We start from the raw sequence: 20,368 nt of genomic DNA, 5'->3' as shown, positions 1-20,368 counted from the left end.
GAAATCAAGGGATATTTCTTATTTATAATTTTTAAAGTTCTTAGGTGACTGAATAGTCACCATTAAAGTGGCATCACACAGAGCCACAACTAGGATATAGTAACTGGGGCTTTGCCCCAGGATAATTTAGGGGTCATCAAATTTAGAACACATTGATAGCTCTTGAATCTTTCAATAGCATAGAAAGAACTGAATTTAGCATAAAGTTATAAAGAATAATTAGTTAAAATGAGAAGTTATTAATGATGGTGGACTGAGGTGAGTTACTCCTCCACCTCTATCTTGCTTTTTCTTGCCTCTCCACTTTCATTCAATTGATGGCAGACTTTGTGCTGAAAGCCTTTTGCATTATTTGGGTGATCAGCCTCAGGCACAAAATCCCTAGTTAATTCTCTGCAATCAGGTGAAATTGCCCATGCCAATCAAATTGAAATTTTTATTTCCTTTTGTAAACAATTTCCATTTGCTTTTCTTATTTGCTAAAATTTAGTTTCTCTACAATGATGTGAATATTTGAAAATAAAAAAAGTATAATTATAAATGTTTAATAAGTCTTTAAAAAAATATTCCAGGCAGTCAATCAATGACTAGATTTAATCTCTCAATCATTTAACTTAATGTTTGTCTTCCCTCCTTGGTAGGAGACTTTGGCTGAACCCAGATGCCTTTTGTGGCTTCAGGGAAAATGTAGCTCCCCAAAATTCATTTCACAATTGCCCATCAAATAATTGTGGGAGAGATGGAGCAAGGAAAGCAGATAAAATTTCTGTGTCCAATTATACTTCTTGTCCCATGTGTATTATACATCTCAGTCTTGATGCCTATGAGCAAGTCATTGAAAATTAACATGAGCAGAGAGATTTCCTTAGGGAACAGAAATTCATATTAAGCATAGAAGTTCTATATGGTAACATTTGTCTCCTCTTTAAGAGTACAGCTGGACAGGTGGTGAAGAGTTGCAGTTTCCTTCAAATCATGTGTGGAGGTTTAAAGGCTCCATTTACGATCCTCAGTTAAGACACTCAGCACTATAAAGTGAGTTAACTTTTGAGCTTGATCTCTAGAAGCACCATTCAGTTATCAATCAACCAATTGATCAATTAGCAGATATATATGTGCTTACTATATTTCTGTCAGAACCATCATGCCATTGAATTCCTTACCATTTATTCCTGTACCCAGCAGTCCACTCCACTATATTTTGACATATTTTCTAGCCCAAGGTGACCTGAAGTTCCCAATATCCAAAACCAGCCATAAGTGATGCAGAATTAAACAAGGCCTCTGTGGCAATAATGTATGCTCTTTTAACAACTAGCACTGCTGTTAGTTTTGTCTGCTGCTTACCAAAACTGGCTTTTAAATTTCTTCTTTTAGAGATTGCCAATATGGAAAACTGTTATATACATATATGTATTTCATTTTTCTGTCCAGGGAGACTCATATTTTCCCATTGCACAAATAAAGAAGATGCCAACAGCAAGCGAGCATACATGGTGCCATAAGGAACGCACATGCATCATTTCATAACACGCAGCTATGAGCCGGGGAGTTCCTGGGAGCTCTGAAGCTTTTTGACAAGTCAGTAGAAACAACAGTGTGGCTTTTTTATTCAGTTAGGAGCCAGAATTGTGCCAGTGAAAGAACCTGACTTCCTTTCCCCCTAATCCCTCAACTAGAGGCTTGATAGAAAGGATGGAATTCTTCCTGTAGTACATACCCTGGATAATCTGAAGGGACAATACCTTATCAGAATGTTTAGAAACTCTTAGCTCCTACTCTGGTGTCTCTAGAAAGATTCTAGCAGTATATAACTTTAATATGGCTTTGTGCTTGCATTATCTTATTAGGGCCACAGAGAAATTCTGCAATGTTAGTATTTTGTATATTATGATTTCCAGTTTACAGAAAAGCCAATTGTCTCTGAGAAGGATTAAATGACTTTCTCAAGGTCACATAGAAGACAAAATGGTCAAAAGGGCCTTAGAATTTCATGCATAATAGTAATCTCCCTCCAAAAGTGCAGAGAGCCACTTTTCTTCCAATTAAAGTCTTAAGAGGGTTGTGTTTAAGTGCCCAGGGTCAAAGAGTCTGGATGTGTAAGAAGGAGGACTTGAACCCGGGGCCTCCCTGGTTTTCATGCTGCCTTTTTTGCCTTTGAAACTGCCTCTCAGCATAAAAGTGAGTTACCAATCAGAGAAGCCTCTCTCCATATCCAAGGCTCTCTCTGTGAGATGCACAAGCTGAAAGCTTGCATCCTGCCATCAGGATGGGAAGTTTGGTGGCTCCAGATCAGTGAGCAGATGCTTTTTGTCTGTGCACTTCCTGTCATCCCTCAGACTCCTACTGCTCTGTGATCTCTTAGTGCTTCTACCAAAATTGGCATCAATAAAACTGTCATACGCTTCCTCTCACAGTTTGGAATAACTCTCTCAGAGCCCTCCAAGGTTCTTCAGAACACGTTGCCCACTCTGGTCTTTGAACAGCTTCCCTTTCTTTCCAACTCACTTGTGCCTTGTGTTGCTCCTGGGCCACCCATCACTGCCAGAGGACACAAATTGGTGCAGATGCTTGGGAGAAAGAGAGAGTTACTTGGGCAGGGACTTTTCTACTCCTCTCAATGAACAATAATCAAGAAAGAATAAGAATAGGAAAACTTGTTAAAGCCATGCTGCATCTAAACAAGCAGCCCCAGATGGCATCTTTTCTTCCTTCTGCCACTGATAAGATATGATTGTAGAGGAGGAAAAAAATAAACAACAGCTGACAAATTGTACCAAAATTTGGAGACAGCATCACAGGCAATGAGGAACAGATAGCAAAGGTTTCCACAGTACAGCATGGCCTTGGACTGCCACCTAACAGCATACCCACCTTCGTTGTAAACTATTTAACCTTTCATACAATCTGAGAATTGCATTTTTGGAACTTATTTCATAAAATTCTCTTTTTTGGAGAGATAAGGACCCTAAAGCCCATTGAGCCCATACCACCAGGTAGTATGAAATCTGAACTCATCTAAACACACACACACACACACACACACACACACACACATACACTCCAAATGTCCTTCCTAATTTCTCTGTTACTATCAAGGTTACCACCATTTTCTCAGTCACTGAGGCTCACAACACAAGAGTTATCCTCCACTCTTTGTTTTCACAACCACTCACATCTTATCTGTTGCAAGGGTCTGTTGATTTTACCTTCATAACATTTTTCATATATATACCCTCCTTTCTCTCCTCTGACACTGCTAATCACACTTGTACAGGCCATCATGACCTCATGCCTGGGCTATTGGAGTAGGTTGATAATTGGTCTCACTGCCGCAAGACTTTCTTCATTCCCATCCATATTCCATTTAGTCATCAAAGTTATTTTCCTAAAATACAGGTTTGATGATATCACTGAACTTTGTTTCTTTTACCACAGTTCCTGGTCCATAAAAGACACTTAATAAATGTTTATTGACTAGTTGACTGACTAAACTTATTTTGTAGTCATACCCTGTTTCTACCACATCAGACTGCATTCCTTTTTTACATACAGTATTCTCTTGTGAATTGTTGAGTTAAGGGAACAAAGGAAGAAAAAAGAGGAACATTTAAAGGTAGACTCACTTACCAAAAATAAAAGGATAAGATTTAACCTCTTCTTGTCAAACAATATAGCTTCTTGTCTCCTCTAAGTTTTCTTATGGTATAGTAAATTAGAATCAGAAAGACCTAGATTTGAATTCAACTTAGAAATCATTAGCTGTGATATATAGTCATGTGAAAAAAATCACTATTGAGTAGAGAACTGAAAATTAAAACAACTTTGGGATACCTATCAATTGGTTAATATTACAGAAAAGGGAAATGATAAATGTTGGAGGAGGTATGGGAAAACTGAGACACTAGTGTACTGTTGGTGGAGTTCTGAACTGATCCAACCATTCTGGAGAGCAATTTGTTGCCCAAAGGGCAATGAACTTGTGCATAGCCTTTGAATTAGTAATGCCACTACTAGGTCTGTATCCCTAAGAGATCACAAGAAAGGGAAAAGGAATTCACATATGCAAAAGTATTTATAACAGCTCTTTTTGTAGTGGCAAAGAAATGGAAATTGAGGGGATGCCCAACAATTGATGAATGGAGTAAATTGTGATATATGACTGTAATGAAATGCTATCCTTTTAAGAAATGATGAACAGGAAGATTTCAGAAAAGTCTGGACTTAAATGAATTGATGCTGAGTGAAATGAGCAGATCAAGGAGAACACTATACGCAGAAATAGCAACGTTGTGTGATGATCAACTAAGATAGACTTAGCTATTCTCAGCAACACAATGATCAAGACAATCCCTAAAGACTTGGAATGGAATATGCCATCCACATTCAGAGAACGAACTATCTAGTTTGAATGCAGATCAAAGTATACTATTTTCACTTTTTAAAACTTTTTTTTTGTTTTTTCTTTCTATGTTTTTTCTCATTTTTGTTCTAATTCTTCTTTCACAACAAAACTAATATGGAAATAGTGTACATGTAGAACCTATAAAAGGATATTTTCTACTTTGGGGAAGGGATAAAGATGAAAAGGAGAGAGAAAAATTTCAAAATCAAAAATCTTACAAAAGTGAATGTTGAAAATTATCATTAACATAAGGTTGGAAGAATAACATGCTATTATTAATTAAAAGAAATTAAATATTTTTAAAAGAAATCCATTAACTGTGCAGTTACTTCAACTTTCTGAAATTCTGTTTTCCTCAATAGCAAAATGGGAATAATCAGCACCAGATTAACAGAGATGTGAAGATGAAGTAATAAAAGTATGGCTATCATTCTACAAACATTAATTGCCATTGCAACTGTTTGTTGTTGTCATCTTTTTGCTGAGTTATATGTGCTTTTACAATAGAAAAAAAATAATTACCTGAGTTCCTTGAATTCTAAATCATATAACTGTTCTCCAAAGTGTGAACAGAGCAGAGAGGAAGGTTCTTGGTCACTTACAAAATAAAAGCATCTCAGAATTGTCTAGGACTTCAGATCCCATCTGGGTCCCACCCTTACCTAAACATTCTCTAGCACACGTGGCAAGTGATTTTTTTTATTTAAGACTTCCAAAGAGGAAGAACCCAATACCTTTCAGGACAACCCATTCCTTTTTTAAATAGTTCTATTTATTAGAAAATGTTTCCTTAAAAGAAATCTTATTGCCTTTATTCTTATTCTACCCAATTGCTCTGAGTGTTATCCTTTGAGGTCCACAAAATGAAGGGTAATTCCCTTCTCCCAAGCTGGCCTTTCATGTTTTCAAGAAGAGCTGAAATAGTCTTACTAAGTCTTCTCTTTTACAAGCTTTGCATCTTTATTTTCTTCAACGGCTCCTATTACGGTGTGGTCTATTGTCTCATTTCTTTATAATTCTATTCTTAATGTCCTCTTGTTCATCCATATTCTTCTTGAAATGTGATATCCAAAGTTATGCACAATAACTTAAATGTGGGCTGATCAAAACAAAGGACAAATGGAATTGTCATGTCTCTTGTTCTGTGATATATAACACCTGTCTTCTAAGAGCAGAACCAAGATAGTCATATAAAGTCCTCAGCTGAGGGCGCCTAACATTCTCCTCCCAACAACTTTAAATTTATACCTCAAATCTGTTGCTGGAGTGGTAAAGACAGCAAAATGTTAGAATGAGATATTATTCTAGTCTAAGACAATTTAGGAAGTCAGAAGAGAGATCTGTGACCTGGGGTGGAAGCTGACCTGAAGTCCAAGTGAATGAAATACCAGTGGTGGGTTTAGATATTGGTGACAGAAGGAGCAAAAACTTTGAAGCTCTCAAACTTGAGATGGCAATGAGACCTGGCAACTGGTCAGAGATGACAGGAGACACTTATGCTAGCACTGGATGTGGGATGAGATATTATTTGGCAAATCCATTGTCTATCCTGAATTCTGGGCCAAAGAGCAAAAAGCAATACTTTTGATCAAGAGGGAACTGGGGCTCTAAGTAGCAGTATCACTTTGGTCTCAAGGTATCAGGAATCTAGAGGAGCATTGTTTATCAAAACACTATAGAATCAGGAGCCCTTCCTATATAAGGACCCGGAAATCAGATTATATCACCTTAGAAACATTGAAACCTTCCAAATCCCTAGAACTAGTTCTCAAAATAGAAGTAGGAACAAGAATGAAGCTTGAGACAATTTCCCTCCCAGCACAAAGCTAGGAATAGAGCCCAACTATAACAAAGTTAAAAATAAAAGAGGCAGAAAAAAATTCTAAAGAATGGAAAAAAAAAGAATTGGCCAAATGAAAAGACAAAATTTCTCCAATGGAAAAAACTCCTTAAAAAGCAGAATTGGTGAAATGGTAAAAGATGCACAGAGGCTTATTGAAGATCTTCCTTCAAAAGTAGATTTGAGGGGTGGCTAGGTGGCGTAGTGGATAAAGCACCAGCCCTGGAGTCAGGAGTACCTGGGTTCAATAATAATTACCTAGCTGTGTGGCCTTGGGCAAGCCACATAACCCCGTTTGCCTTGCAAAAACATAAAAAAAAATAGATTTGGATAAGTAGAAGCTAATGATTCCATGAGAATTCAAATAACAATAAAACACAATAAAAAAATAAAATAGTAAAATCCAAATTATCATATCAGAAAAAAACTGACTGGAAAAAATAGATCAATGAACATTCTTTCAAGAATTATTGTACTGGGGGCAGCTAGGTGGCACAGCAGATAGGGCACCAACCCTAGAATCAGGAGGACTGAGTTCAAAGCTGGCCTCAGACTCTTAATAATTACCTAGCTGTGTGACCTTGGGTAAATCACTTAACTCCATTGCCTTGCAAAAATAAAAATAAAAACAAAAAATTATTGAACTGCCTGAAATTCTAGACATTATATTTGAAGAAATTATCAATAAAAAACTGTCTTAATTTCCTAGAGAGTATAAAATAAAATTAAGAGAATCCACCCATTCATCAGTTTGAAAGATTCCATAATAAAAATTTCCAGGGATATTAGGACCCTCAAGAAGGCATAGGAATCAATGAAACCTTTCTTAAAATGATAAGTAGTAATGTATATAACCCCCCCCCAAAGCAGACTTTATATGCCTTCTTAATGAGATCAGGGATGAAATAAAAATGTCCATTATCACCACCATTATTTGATAAAGGACTAGAAATACTAGTTCTAACAATAAAATAAGAAAAATTAATTGGAGGCATAAAAATGGAAAATAAAATATTCTAAAAACAGGAATGAAAAGTATCAGAGATCTACAGATGCAAAGAACCTCAGAGGTCATCTAATTTAACCTCACATTCTTCAAATAAGGGAACTGGTTTGGGGGTAAAGTGATTTTTTCTGCAAGGTTGCATAAACAGTAAGTTTCAGAGGCAGGATTTGCACTCAGATCCTTTGTCTCCTAGACCAGTTTCCCCCCCCCCCCCCACTATGTTACTGTCTTGAAATAGTACTGCTTCACATAAGATTATGAGATCATAGATGAAGAGTTACCAGGAACTCTGAGATCATCCAATGCAACTATTCCTTTTTAGTTGAGAAAAATGAGATCTAAAGAAACTGGAGACCTGGTCACATCATAATAAGAAGCTAAATCAAGATACAAACACAGATGCCTCACATTCCAAATGAAAGACAATTCCACAACAAGCATGCATTAAGCCCCTATGATGTATCTATGTATGCTAAACCCTAGGGATAAGAAGAGAGGCAAAGGATAATCCTGTCCTCAAGGAACTTGTAATCTAATAGGGGAGACAACACATAAACAACTAAATGCAAGTAATATGCATACAGGATTAATTGGGGGTAGTCATTAGAGGGGAGAAATCAGTATTAAGGGAAGTTAAATAGGAAGGAAAATCTTGTCTCAGAAGTTGGTTTTTAAGTTAAAACTTGAAAGAAGTCAGGGAGACCAGGAGAGAGAGGTAGAAGGAGAGAATCCCATGTCAAGGAAATAGCCAGTGAAAATAGAATCAGGAAATGGATGGAAGAGAGGAACAACAAGGAGATCAGTGTTACTGGATCTTAAGGAAATAGGAGCTGAGATCTAAAGAGTTATTAATGTCAATCAGAGAATTTTATATTTGATCTTGGAAGCAATGGGGAACCACTGGTACTTGGTGAATAGGTAGTTTTGTTGTTTTTCCTTTATTCTCTAAGAGGATCATGAAATCAGGGAGGTTATGCCATGACATGCATATGAATTGAATTTTGAGAGGGGGTGCTTTGCTAAGTCACCATCCTCTGGAGTCGTCTGGGTCCAGTGGATAGATATGAATTAAGATGTCTAGAGATGACACTGGATTTGAGGCAATCAGGGTTAAATGACTTACCCAAGGTCACACAAACTAGTGTCAAATGTCTGAGGTTGGAGTTGAACTCAGGTCTTGACTCCATCAACTAAGCCACCTAGCTGCCCCCAGAGAAGGAGGTAGGTTAATATGATCAGACCCATGCTTTTGGAAAATCCCTATGATAACTGAGAGGAGGATTGATTGGAGTGGGAGAGTCTTCTGGAAAGAAAATCAATGAGAAAGCTATTGCAAGAGTCCAGGCAAAAGGTGAAGAGGGCCTGCATCACTGTGTTGATAGTGTCACAGGAGAGAAGAAACACACAAGTGAAAAACACTGGCAATATGGTGAATATAAGAAATGAGATAGAGTGAGAAGTTAAGAATGACTTGGGTTTTAAGTCTGGAGGCCCAGAAGAATGGTGGTAGCCTCAACTATAATAGGGAAGTTCAAAAGAGATGGAAATTGCAAAAAAAAAAAATGAGTTCAGTTTTGAATATGATAAATTTCAAATGTCTATGATCCATCCAGGTCAACATAAGTAGAGATAAAAATAATCTTGCCACTTTACCAATAAAAACAAAAAAAACTTAGTTATACTGAACTGTATATTAAGTATAAGTTAAAATAGTTTTGCCATGAATATTACAAACATGATAATGGAATGAATTAAAAATATATTGTAAAATTACAAGGGGACAGCTAGGTGGCGCAGCGGATAAAGCATCGGCCCTGGAGTCAGGAGTACCTGGGTTCAAATCCGGTCTCAGACACTTAATAATTACCTAGCTATGTGGCCTTAGGCAAGCCACTTAACCCCATTTGCCTTGCAAAAAACTAAGAAAACCTAAAAAAAAATTACATGGGAAGAATGATCTGATTTTGCCACCACCTAGAACGAATCATAAAACTGAAGATTGAATCTCATTTTGTTTCCCAGAATTTAATAGATTTGAAGAACAATTGAAGGGCACAGTGAAGTCTTATGGCATCAGAAGTAGAAATGATTAAAGAATTTGGTAGGAAGGGAAAATCTATGAAGAAAGGTTAAAAATTTTAGCTTGGATGGGAAAAAAAACTCTCCCAAGAGCATCTACATATTCAGGGTGTCATAACTTTTCCATGGTTACTGCTGTGGTTAGAATGACCTCAGTAATTCCCCCACCACCACCCATGCATTAGATTGTCCTTTGTACTGAACTCTCTCTTACACATTCATACACTACTACCACCACCACCATCAACAGCTATTTTGACTTCAGGTGAAAAAAATTCCTAATTATTTATTCTGAGATGTTGCTCTAGTTAAAAAGAACCCTATTTTGCTTTGTCTTTTTTTTCATAATGAAAAAATATGGAAAAGAAAGTAGTCTTCACGAAGTCAAAATATGATGACTGACTATTTGAACTTCACTAAAGACAGAAGATGTGAAATAAAGAGAAAGGTAATGAGGTTAGACAAAGAATTTTCTGACAATGCAACCCAAGAAAGAAAAGGTTAGGAAGTCATCATTGTGATACAAATCTAGCCTCCTTTTAAAATGGATCAACTTTACTAAGATAACTTTTTATAATGGAATGGAAATGAGTCAGAAAATATGCAGATTAAATTCACTTGAAATGTATACATCTATAAAAATTATGTGATAAATTGCATTGTCAAAGTGCTTTTGTATTTAATCTACCATCCTCCCACCCTAATTTAAATAGCAATTTGAGATACTTTCCTTAACTTCAAATACATTTTAAGGAGGGACTAGAAAGGTTAGAGGGGAGGCATATTTTTAATATATGAGTGGGAGTGGCAGAATTCTAGATAAAATGTTGAGAGACAAGTGAGGAACAAAGAGGATGAACAGAGTTAGAGGAAAGAAGCATCACAAGAACATCAGTGGGTAGGATTAATTAAAAAATGTGAAAAATTTTAATTTAATATGTTGATATAGTAAATTTCATACCTATGAATTATTACTATTTGTTTCCTTAACCCCAGTGAAATCCTGTGTACCATAATAGTACACGATTGGGAATAACTTTAATATTTCATGACACTAAGGGTTCATCTCTGTTTAGTGCTATAGCTATGGGAATTTGCTCATAACATATGTTTCATTTCGCTTTATATTGAAAGATGTAGATGTTATTTCAAAGTCTTTAAATCAGGTCTTGGACTATAACCTAGATTTGAGAATACTGACAAAATATTTTGGAATGAAAAGATTAGCTAACTAAAACAACAAATATACCAATGTCTAGTTTATGTAAAGTATTCCGCTAGTTGCTGGATATAGAAATTTAAAAAACAAAAACTTCTTACCTCATGGAGTCTGCATTCCATTACGGAAAACAATAAATACACTTTATGTCAATTCAATTCAATATAGATTTATTAAGTACATATTATATGCCAGGAACTCTGAATTCATCTCAAAATGAAAGTGCGAGGGATCTGGTGAGGGAAGGTGAAAAGGGGAGGTTGCTACAAGGCAATTTGAAAAAAAAATGTGTAATTTGATTTGAACCTTAAAGAAAACCATGGAAGAGGAGAGGAGATGAGAAGGGAGAGAATTTCAGACTTGGGAGACGGGAAGCAGCTAGAAAAAATCAGGCACACAAAATTCAATAAAAAACCTAGAAGCAGAAAGATGCCTCATGTTAAAGGAATATTGAGAAGATCATTTTGGATCACAAAACCCATGGACTATAGCAAATTATAAAGAAAATGAAAAGTTAGAATAGGTAAAAAGCTATTTAAAAATCAGAGGATTTTTAGATTTGATCTTGGAGATAGTAAGGGAACCACTGGAGTTTATTGCATGAGTTAATGACTTAATCAGACAAGTTTTTTTAGGAAGCTCACTCTGGCACCTGAGTGGAGGTTGGAATGGAGTAGAAAGGGACATGGATGGAGAACAACAAGCAAACCATTATAGCAGCATTACAATGGCACGCTGAAGAACTACATTTAGGGTTGCAGATATGTCAGAGGAATTAAGAGGTATATTTTAGAAATGTGTTGACAGATTTTGTCAAAAGATTGGATGTGTAGAGAGAGAATGAGAAAACAAAGTTGAAGATGACTTCTAGGTTTCAAGTCTGGATAACAGGACCAATGACAGTGCCCTCTATAGTAGTAATAAGACGATGACTTCAGTTTTAGACACTTTAAATTTAAGACATCTATGGAACATCCAGTTCAAGATGACTAATAAGCAGTTGTTGATGCAAAACTGGAGATTAGGAAAGGGATTAGGGTTGAATAAACAGATATGAGATTAATTTGGATGAATTTAATTCATAGAAGTTGCTGATATTGTTGCATCTCAGTAAATACAAAGTTCAGAGGGCACAATAAGAGATGTAGCTTGAGTTGAGCTTTGAAAATCGGTAGGAATTCTTTGTGGGGAAGTAAATGAGAGAAGGGAAAGTCTATTCAAAGCACAGATTTGAAAGGTGGAAAGGTGTGCTTCATTTAAACTCCCTTATATGTCAAATTTGTTACCATTATAGTACAAACCTCTCAGGTTGTAATAAGAATCAAATGGAACGATAAGACTACTACCATGGAATAGTTCCCTGAATCTGGCAACTCCTAGGAATGAAATCTCAAAGACTCTAACTCTGGGAAATGAGAAGTGCTTTGTAAAACCTTTAGCTGATATAGAAATTATTATTATTATTATTATTATTATTATTATTATTATTATTATTATTATTATTATCATGCCTATTTTGCTAGTCTGTAGATTCATGAAAATGAATAATCTATAAAAAAATCTGAAATAATAGATCAATATGTTTGTGAAAAATTTTAAATGCCATATAGAGAAGTACACATTTCACCTGAAGGTAATAGAGAACCATTGGACCTTTTTGAGAAAATGAATGATGTGATACTTTAGGAATAGATTAAACAGTCTGACTCAGAGAAGCCAGAGAACAAAATGGAACATGTAGGTCAAAAGTCCAACAAGCCAGAGTAGTAGAGCATGCCAAATCCAAAGGTCAAGTACATTCTGATTCAAAAGCAGGTAACCAGAATCAGGAGGAAGTTACAGGTGAAGATGGGGTGACTAGTGGGTTAGTCATGTGTGCAATCAAGAAAACTGTTGAAGATAGATACAATAGGGCAGAAAAAAAGTGAACTTTGAAAAATAAAGTTGACCTCTGGCATGAAATTCTCTGTCTCCAAAGACAGAATGCTTTCTGTGCATATGATCAGAGCAGCAGTTGAAGTTCAAAGACTACTGCCATAAAACAGCTCCCCAAACTTGCTAGCTCCTGGCAATGGAGCCGCAAAAGACTCTACCTCTGGGAAATCTCAACTGCTACCTTGCAAATTGTTTTCAATTTTTCAGGTTACTGAGCTTCTATTTAGTAAATCCCTAAAGCATAGATGATATTGGTCTGCTCACCTGAGTTGCAAAGATCCAAAGAAGTACTCTCCTATATGTATTGACATTTCCCCCTTAATGGATTGCTCTCTTTCCCCATCTATTTCAAGGACTATATTAAACCTTTTTCTTCCTTTCTCTGTCATCTCCTGCCCCCCCTCATCGCCCCCCCCATTTGCTAAAAGTAAAAAGAAGAGTGCTTGGTTAGTGTTCACACATCTTCAACTAATATTAATTGATTTGTCAGAGACCTAAGCTAGGAGGAAATGACCTTCTAGTCTTTAGTTTCAATAGTCCTAGATTCCTTTGAGTTTACTCTGGAAGCAGTGAAAGCAATGTAAGAACAAAATTTCAATCCTCATCCATAACCTGTTAAACAATAAAATATCTGCTAACAGAAGTCAGTGATAGGGATGGTAGATGATCAATGATTATTTGTTGAATAAATGAATGTGGACTTAAATAAAGTGACATTTAAAAAAATTGTAGAAAACAGAGATATCTAAATTCCTTCTAAAGAGGAGAAAGGATTGCTCAGACAGAAATCTGGGTATGAAAAGAGAATCTTTCTTATCAAATTTAAGCTAACTTCTTTAAAAAAGAAGACCATGTAAGATTATAACTCTAAAGTATATTAAAAGAATTCCATTGTTCTGATAAATGATTTATCATTGATTTCTCTTTTAAGTGTGTTCAATATAACTTTGAGGAAAGAAAAAGGAACTCAACTCTTTTTAGAAACAATATAAAGATAATGGAAAAATTAGTAGCCTGAAATTTAGGAGGACAGTTAGGGGATAGAAAGCCAGACTTAGAAGTCAGGAAATCTCCTCTTTCCAAATTCATATTCAAACTGATATTTTCTTGTTTTGTGACGAACCCTGTACAAGTCACTTAACCCAGTTTGCCTCAGTTTCCTCCTCTATAAAAGGAGTTGGAGAAGGAAATGGCCAAGCACTACAGTGTCTTTTGCCAAGAAAACCTCAAATGGGCTCATAAGCAGTCAGAAATGACTGATAAGTGAATGAAAAAACAATGAAATTCAGGAAACCTGTATCTAAGACATAATTCTGCCACTATGCCACTTAATAAGCTGAATAACCTTGGACAAATCTATAGGGTCAACCATCTTCTTCTAATATTCCAAATACCTATCCTTCATCTGAAGTGTTTGTAAAGCACTTACTTAGCACAGTGCCTGGCACATGGGGAAGTTAATATTTATTTCTTTCCTTTGAAAAAAAAAAAAGGAACCAGTCTTGTGACCAAGATGGTAGAGAGAAACTTTCTTAAACTTCCCTTGATTTCCCTCATAACCGACATGAATCAAGACTCTTAACAGATTTTGCAGTGACAGAATGTGTAAAACAACAGAGTAGAATCTGTCATGGTGGTGATAGTGGTGGGGAGAGAGAAGGGGGACTAGATGTGTTCAGGGCAGAGATAGAGTAAGACCCAGCACCCAGTTTGTAGAGACTAACCTTAGATCCTTCACTGTGAGAGCAGGGGCTTTTACAATTTGACCTACAAGACAGGCAGACTGGGAGAGCTCCAGCACTCGAGGAAAGCTCTAGCTAGGGTGCCCTGGACCCCCATTCAGGAAGGGGCTAAACTGGACAGATGGACCCTGATGGTAAGCCACTAATGTTCCCAGGAGGGAGGACCTGGCATTCCCCAGAACAGACAACCAAGAGATGGCTCTAGGTACTCCCACCTTTCCCAACAGCCCAGAGAGTAGGCAGCTGATTTCCCTAACACTGAAGATCCTAGGAGAAAACCTCTGGCATTTCTAATCCAGACAGCCTAGCCCGGTGACTGGGCTGCCTGTTTGTTCCCAATGACCCAGCTAGTGGGCAGCTGATCTGCCCAGAGAAAGCCCCTGGCATTCCTTACTGATTTGTCCATTGATAAGTCTCTTGGAACTCCTAACATCAATAGCCTCAGGCCAGTAAGCAAACCTCTAGGGTTCTCAAAGAGCAAAGAAGCCCCTACAACAACACAAGACCCTTGGGATAGGCAACAAATCCCAAAATGATTAAGAAAAGTCAGGGGAAAAAAAACAAGGTCTATTGAAGTTGCCTTGAAAATAAGATGGACAAAGCATTAATTCAGAATAGGGGGGCAGAAGGGATGCTGTATATAAAGTTTCAGAGGAGATTATGAATTTATCTACAGCTCAGAAAGACTTCTTAGAAAAGTTCAAATGGGATTTTAAAAATCAAATGGGATCCAGGCCCCAGTCGGTCGGCGGCTCGGCCCACCCGCCCGCCCGCCCGTCCTTCCGTGGATGCCACCATGGCCGAGACGGCCAGTCAGGTGCTGCTGGACTCGGGCCTCACCATACTCTCATGCTCATGCATGTGAAGGTGTTCATACAGGTGGGATATGAACCTCTTCCTCCAACTATGGGAAGAAATATTTTTGGACGGCAAGTCTATCAACTCCCTGGCCTTTTTTGGTATGCTCAACATAATTATGAGTATCGATGGAAAAAGAGGACTTTTTAAGGGCTTAACTCCCAGACTGTGTTCTGGAGCCATTGGAACTGTGGTCCATAGTAAAGTTTTGCAGCGATACCAGGATTACGACAAGGCTGAGAAGTTAAAACAAGGACTTGAACCTTCACAAAAAGATGGTCCATCCAGTTTTGACAAGGTTGTCAAGGAGACTACTCGGGAGATGTTGGTTCGTTCTGCTGCTAACCTTGTCACGCATCCCTTCCATGTTATCACTCTGAGGTCTATGGTACAATTCATTGGCAGAGAGACCAAATATTTTGGACTATGTGACTCCATAGTAACCATTTATCGAGAGGAGGGCTTCCTAGGATTCTTTGCGGATCTTATTCCTCGCCTCCTGGGGGATATCATTTCCTTGTGACTCTCTAATTCATTGGCCTACCTCGTTGATACCTATGCACTGGAGAGTGGAATTTCCACTATGAATGAAATGAAGAGTTATTCCCAGGCTGTCACTGGATTCTTTGCCAGTATGCTGACCTATCCCTTTGTACTAATCTCCAACCTGATGACTGTCAACAACTGTGGGCTTGCTGGTGGATGCCCTCCTTATGCCCCAATTTATTCTTCCTGGTTAGACTGTTGGTGCATGCTACAAAAAGAGGGAAACATGAGCCGCGGAAATAGCTTGTTTTTTCGGAAGGTCCCCTTTGGGAAGACTTACTGTTGTGACCTGAGGATGTTAATTTGAAGATATGGGGCAGGGACAGTGACATTTCTGTAGTCCCAGATGCACAGAATTATGGGAGAGAAAGCTGATTTCTATACAGTGTGTTGCGCTTTTTTTAATAATCATTTTAATCTTGGGAAAATGGAGGTGTTTGGTGTCTGCCTTTTTTGTTCATTTCCAAATGCAAACTGCTTTACTCCTGCGATTCCCCAATGATTCTTTTTTCCTGAAATGGGCAGTTTTTGCTTTGGGTTTAGATATGATTTATATAAAGCAAAATTGCACTTTTCTGGAGGAATCGGCAAGTTACTATGGAGTTAAGGCCTCAGTTTTAAACTTTTTAAGAATGAAGAATCATAAAATTCCAAACAGGAATAGAAACAACTTGTGAAATGTCAGAGAAAATTACTAAAGCAACTTTCTAGGAGATAAATAATTATCCTCCTCTTGTGGACTCTATCTAAGGAGATAGTAGGATCCCCGCAGAGCCTGCTTCCTGTTATAAGGCTTTGAAAATAACTAAGTTTCTCTGTCTCCATCCCTAATTTTGCACAACTCAGTGGAAGTAGAATGAGTTTTAAGAGTGAGATGTTAACAATAGCAAAGATTATTTTTAAATTTCTTTAACCAAAATGAAGTACAAAAAAGCTGACTTGGTAATGACTTCAACCCTCCTTCCCTATAAGCTCCACAACAAACCTTGTAAAGTAGAAAACAAATTAGAAAAATATTATGGCACTGTCTTTGGTCCTCTCTATGAGCTGAGTTCTTACCATACCCAACAGGGCATTATAATATGATTTTAATTGTACATGATATTTTTATTTTTCTTCTCCTCTCCCCTTCCCCCATTTTGTTTAAAGGAGGGTGGGAGTCATTTAATTCTAATTTCTAATGGCACTCTAAAATAGGATTTTTGTAATACTGGGTCTGATAATGTAGATTTCATTCTCAACTACCAAGATTTTCTTAGCCAGAGCATCAATAGCCTGGCACAATATGACCCACGACTAAATGTGTTACAGAGATTTACAGAACAAAGAACATTTAGAAGGAAATGGAAAAATAAAATTCTAAAAACCTTAAAAAAATCAAATGGAGGGTCAGCTAGGCAGTACAGTGGTTAGGACACCAGTTCTAGAGTCAGGAGGATCTGAGTTCAAATCCAGCCTCAGACACTGAATAATTGCCTATGTGATCTCGGGCAAGTCACTTAAATTCATTACCTTACAAAAAGAAACAAAAAATAATAAATGAAAATCAAATGGAAAAATTGGGAAAATGAATGCAACATCTTGCAACACAAACTGACAGAAGAAAATAAATCCTCTTAAAATACAATCGGGCAAATGTCAAAAGGCAATAATTCTTTCAAAAATATGATTGGACAAATGGAAAAAAGATGACAACCCCTTTAAAAATAGAATTGACCAAATGGAAAAGGAGATGCAAAGGCTAATTGAAGAGGATACCTCCTTGAAAAAGAGTCTGAGACTAATGGAAAGTTCCATGAGGAACCAAGAATCTGTTAAACAAAATTTTTAAAAAATGAAAAAGCAGAAGAACATGCAAAATACTTCATTGATAAAACAATTGACCTGGAAAATAGATCCAGGAGGGTTAATTTAAGACTTATTGTACCACCTGAAAGCCATGATCAGAAAAGAGCCTGAATAGAATTCTTGAAAATATTGTCAAAGACAAATGCCCTGATATCCAGAAATCAGAAAGCAAAATAGTTATTGAAAGAATCTACCGATCACTCCCCAAAAAGCCAAAGAATATTGTAGCTAAACTCCAGAATTATCAAATCTAGGAGAAATTCCTACAAGAAGTCAGAAAAAAAAATCAACGACTGAGGAGCCACAGTCAGGATTAAACTGGAACTGGCTATATCAACATTAAATGATCCTCTCAGCAATTCAGAGAACTAGGACAACCATATTAACCTGCTAGGGACAAGGCTATCCCCATACAGAGAAAGAAAAACAAAACAAAACAAAAAACAACCCTTCAGAATCTGATGAATACTTTATAAAAATTATGTCTTATGTTTTACTTTCCCCTAATCCTAATTCCTCATACTGAAAATGACTAATCTGTAAACAAACAAGTTTAACAAAATTATGTATGTACAATGCTAACCTGACTGTTCACCACTGAGGAGAGGGGGGTGGTTAGTGAGGGTAGAAGGAAATTTTTAACTTAAAAATATACATGTGTATATGGATGAAAATAAATTTTAAAAAAAGATGGACATTTAACAAAAATGGTGACTTCCAACCTTTCCTGATCAAAAGACTAGAGCTGAACAGAAAAATCTGATCTTCAAACAGAAACTCCAAAGATAAGTGAAAATGTAAACTAGGGAAAAGAAAAAGACTACTATTCAATAAGATTAAACTGAGAGGAAAATTCTCATAACTCTTGAGAATTGTAATTTTTGAGGGAGTATACTTAAGCTGAAGGTATGAACATTAGTTGATTTTGATGGAATGATCTAAAAAAATAAGACTAAAAGGGGGGGGGGTGATGAGACAGGAGGAAAAGGGAAACAGAATGGAATAAATTATACCACATGAAGAAGTGCAAAAGGCATATTCCAGCAAAGGGGGAAAAAGGGATGAGGTAAGAACTCCCTGAATCTTAAACTCAGTAAATTTGTACATACTCTAAGTTAGGTTTAGAAAGTTATTTTACCTTCAAATATTAGAAGGGGAATGGGAATAGGAGGAAGGAAGAGAGGGACAGAAATGAAAGGAAGAAAGGGGAAAAGGGAATAGATAAGAAAAGGGAGAGTGACTGATAGAAGGAGAGACAGCTTGAGCCAGGCAGTATTCAGAAACAGAACACTGATGAGGAGTAGTAGGATAAAAGGAGGGAAAAAAGTGGAGGGGAAATAGCATAGAGGGTAATGAAGAGTTAGTAACTGTAACTATGAATGTAAATGAAATGAATTCTCTCATAAAATAGAAGAAGATAGATAAGTAGATTAAAAATCAGAATCCTACAATATGCTGCTTATAAGAAACATTTGAAGCAGACAGATACACATAGAGTAAAGGTAAAGACCTGGAGCAGAATATATTATGCTTAGCTGAAGTGAAAAAAAAAACAAACAGAGGCATCAATCCTTATTTCAGACAAAGCAATTACAAAATAGATCTCATCAAAAGAGATAAGGAAGGAAACTGTATCTTCCTAAAAGATACCATAGACAATGAAATAATTTCAATACTAAACATCTATGCAACAAGCAGTATAGCCTTCAGATTCTTAGAGGAGAAACTAAATGAGTTATAGCAAAACATAGACAGTAAAACTATACTAATGGGGACCTCAATCTCCCTCTCTCAGAATTAGATAAATTTAGCTTTTAAATAAGCAAGAAGGAAGTTAAAGTGTTGAATTGAATGTTAGAAAAAAATGTGATAGACTTCTGGAGAAAACTGAATGAGTATATAAGGTAATATGTTTTTTTTTCCTGTACATGGCACACCCACACAAAAACTTATCAAATGCAGAAAGACAGAAATATTAAGTGCATCCTTTTCAGAACATGTTGCAATAAAAATCACATGAAATAACGGGACATGAAAAGATAGACCTAAAATTAATTGGAAAATAAATAACCCAATTTTAAAGAATGACTTTAAACAAATCATAGAAATAATTAATAATGTCATCCAAGCCCAGGACAATAAGGAGACAACATATAAAAAATGTGTGGAATACAGTCAAAGTAGTTTGAAGGGGAAATATTATATCTGTAAATGCTAATTTGAATAAAATAAAGAGGAAATCAATGAATTGGACATGCAACTAAAGAAGTTAAAAATTTTTTTAAAAACCCAATTAAATACCAAATTAGAAATTCTGAAGATTAAAGGAGAAATTAATAAAATCAAAAGTAAGAAAACTATTGAACTAATAAATAACACTACAGTTAATTTTATGAAAAAAACTAATAATATAGATAAACCTTTGGTTAATATGATTTAAAAAAGAAAATCAAATTACAAGTATCAAAAAAGAAAAAATGAATTAACCACCAATGTGAAAGAAATTAAGGTAATAATTTGAAATCATTTTGCTCAAATGTATGCCAATAAAGTTGATAATCTATGTGAAATGGATGAATATTTACCAAAAATATAAACTACCCAGATTTAAAAAGGAATCTAAAGACTTGAAAAATCATGTCTCTGAAAAAGAAATTGAACAAGCCATCAATGAACTCCCTAAGATAAAATCTCCAAGGTCAGATGGATTCACACATGAATTCTACAAACATTCAAGGAGGAATTAGTTTCACTTCTATATGAAATATATTTTTTTTAAAAAAATAGCTGGAGTTCTGCTGAATTCCTTCTATGGTAGCTCAGGACTCAGGGTGATATCTAAATCAGGAAAAAAGTCAAAAGAGACTAAGAAAGTCAAACATCTATTTCC

General features: G+C 36.3%; 1 pseudogene; it reads left to right on the top strand.

Annotated features, from left to right (window-relative positions):
• The first annotated feature begins 15,022 nt into the window (after positions 1-15,022).
• On the top strand, positions 15,023-15,991 carry LOC141502884 (mitochondrial carrier homolog 2-like; annotated as a pseudogene).
• The last annotated feature ends 4,377 nt before the right edge of the window (positions 15,992-20,368 follow it).

Source organism: Macrotis lagotis, chromosome X (assembly GCF_037893015.1).
Source record: "Macrotis lagotis isolate mMagLag1 chromosome X, bilby.v1.9.chrom.fasta, whole genome shotgun sequence".
NCBI lineage: Eukaryota > Metazoa > Chordata > Mammalia > Peramelemorphia > Peramelidae > Macrotis > Macrotis lagotis.
This window is presented reverse-complemented; position numbering and strand designations above follow the sequence as displayed.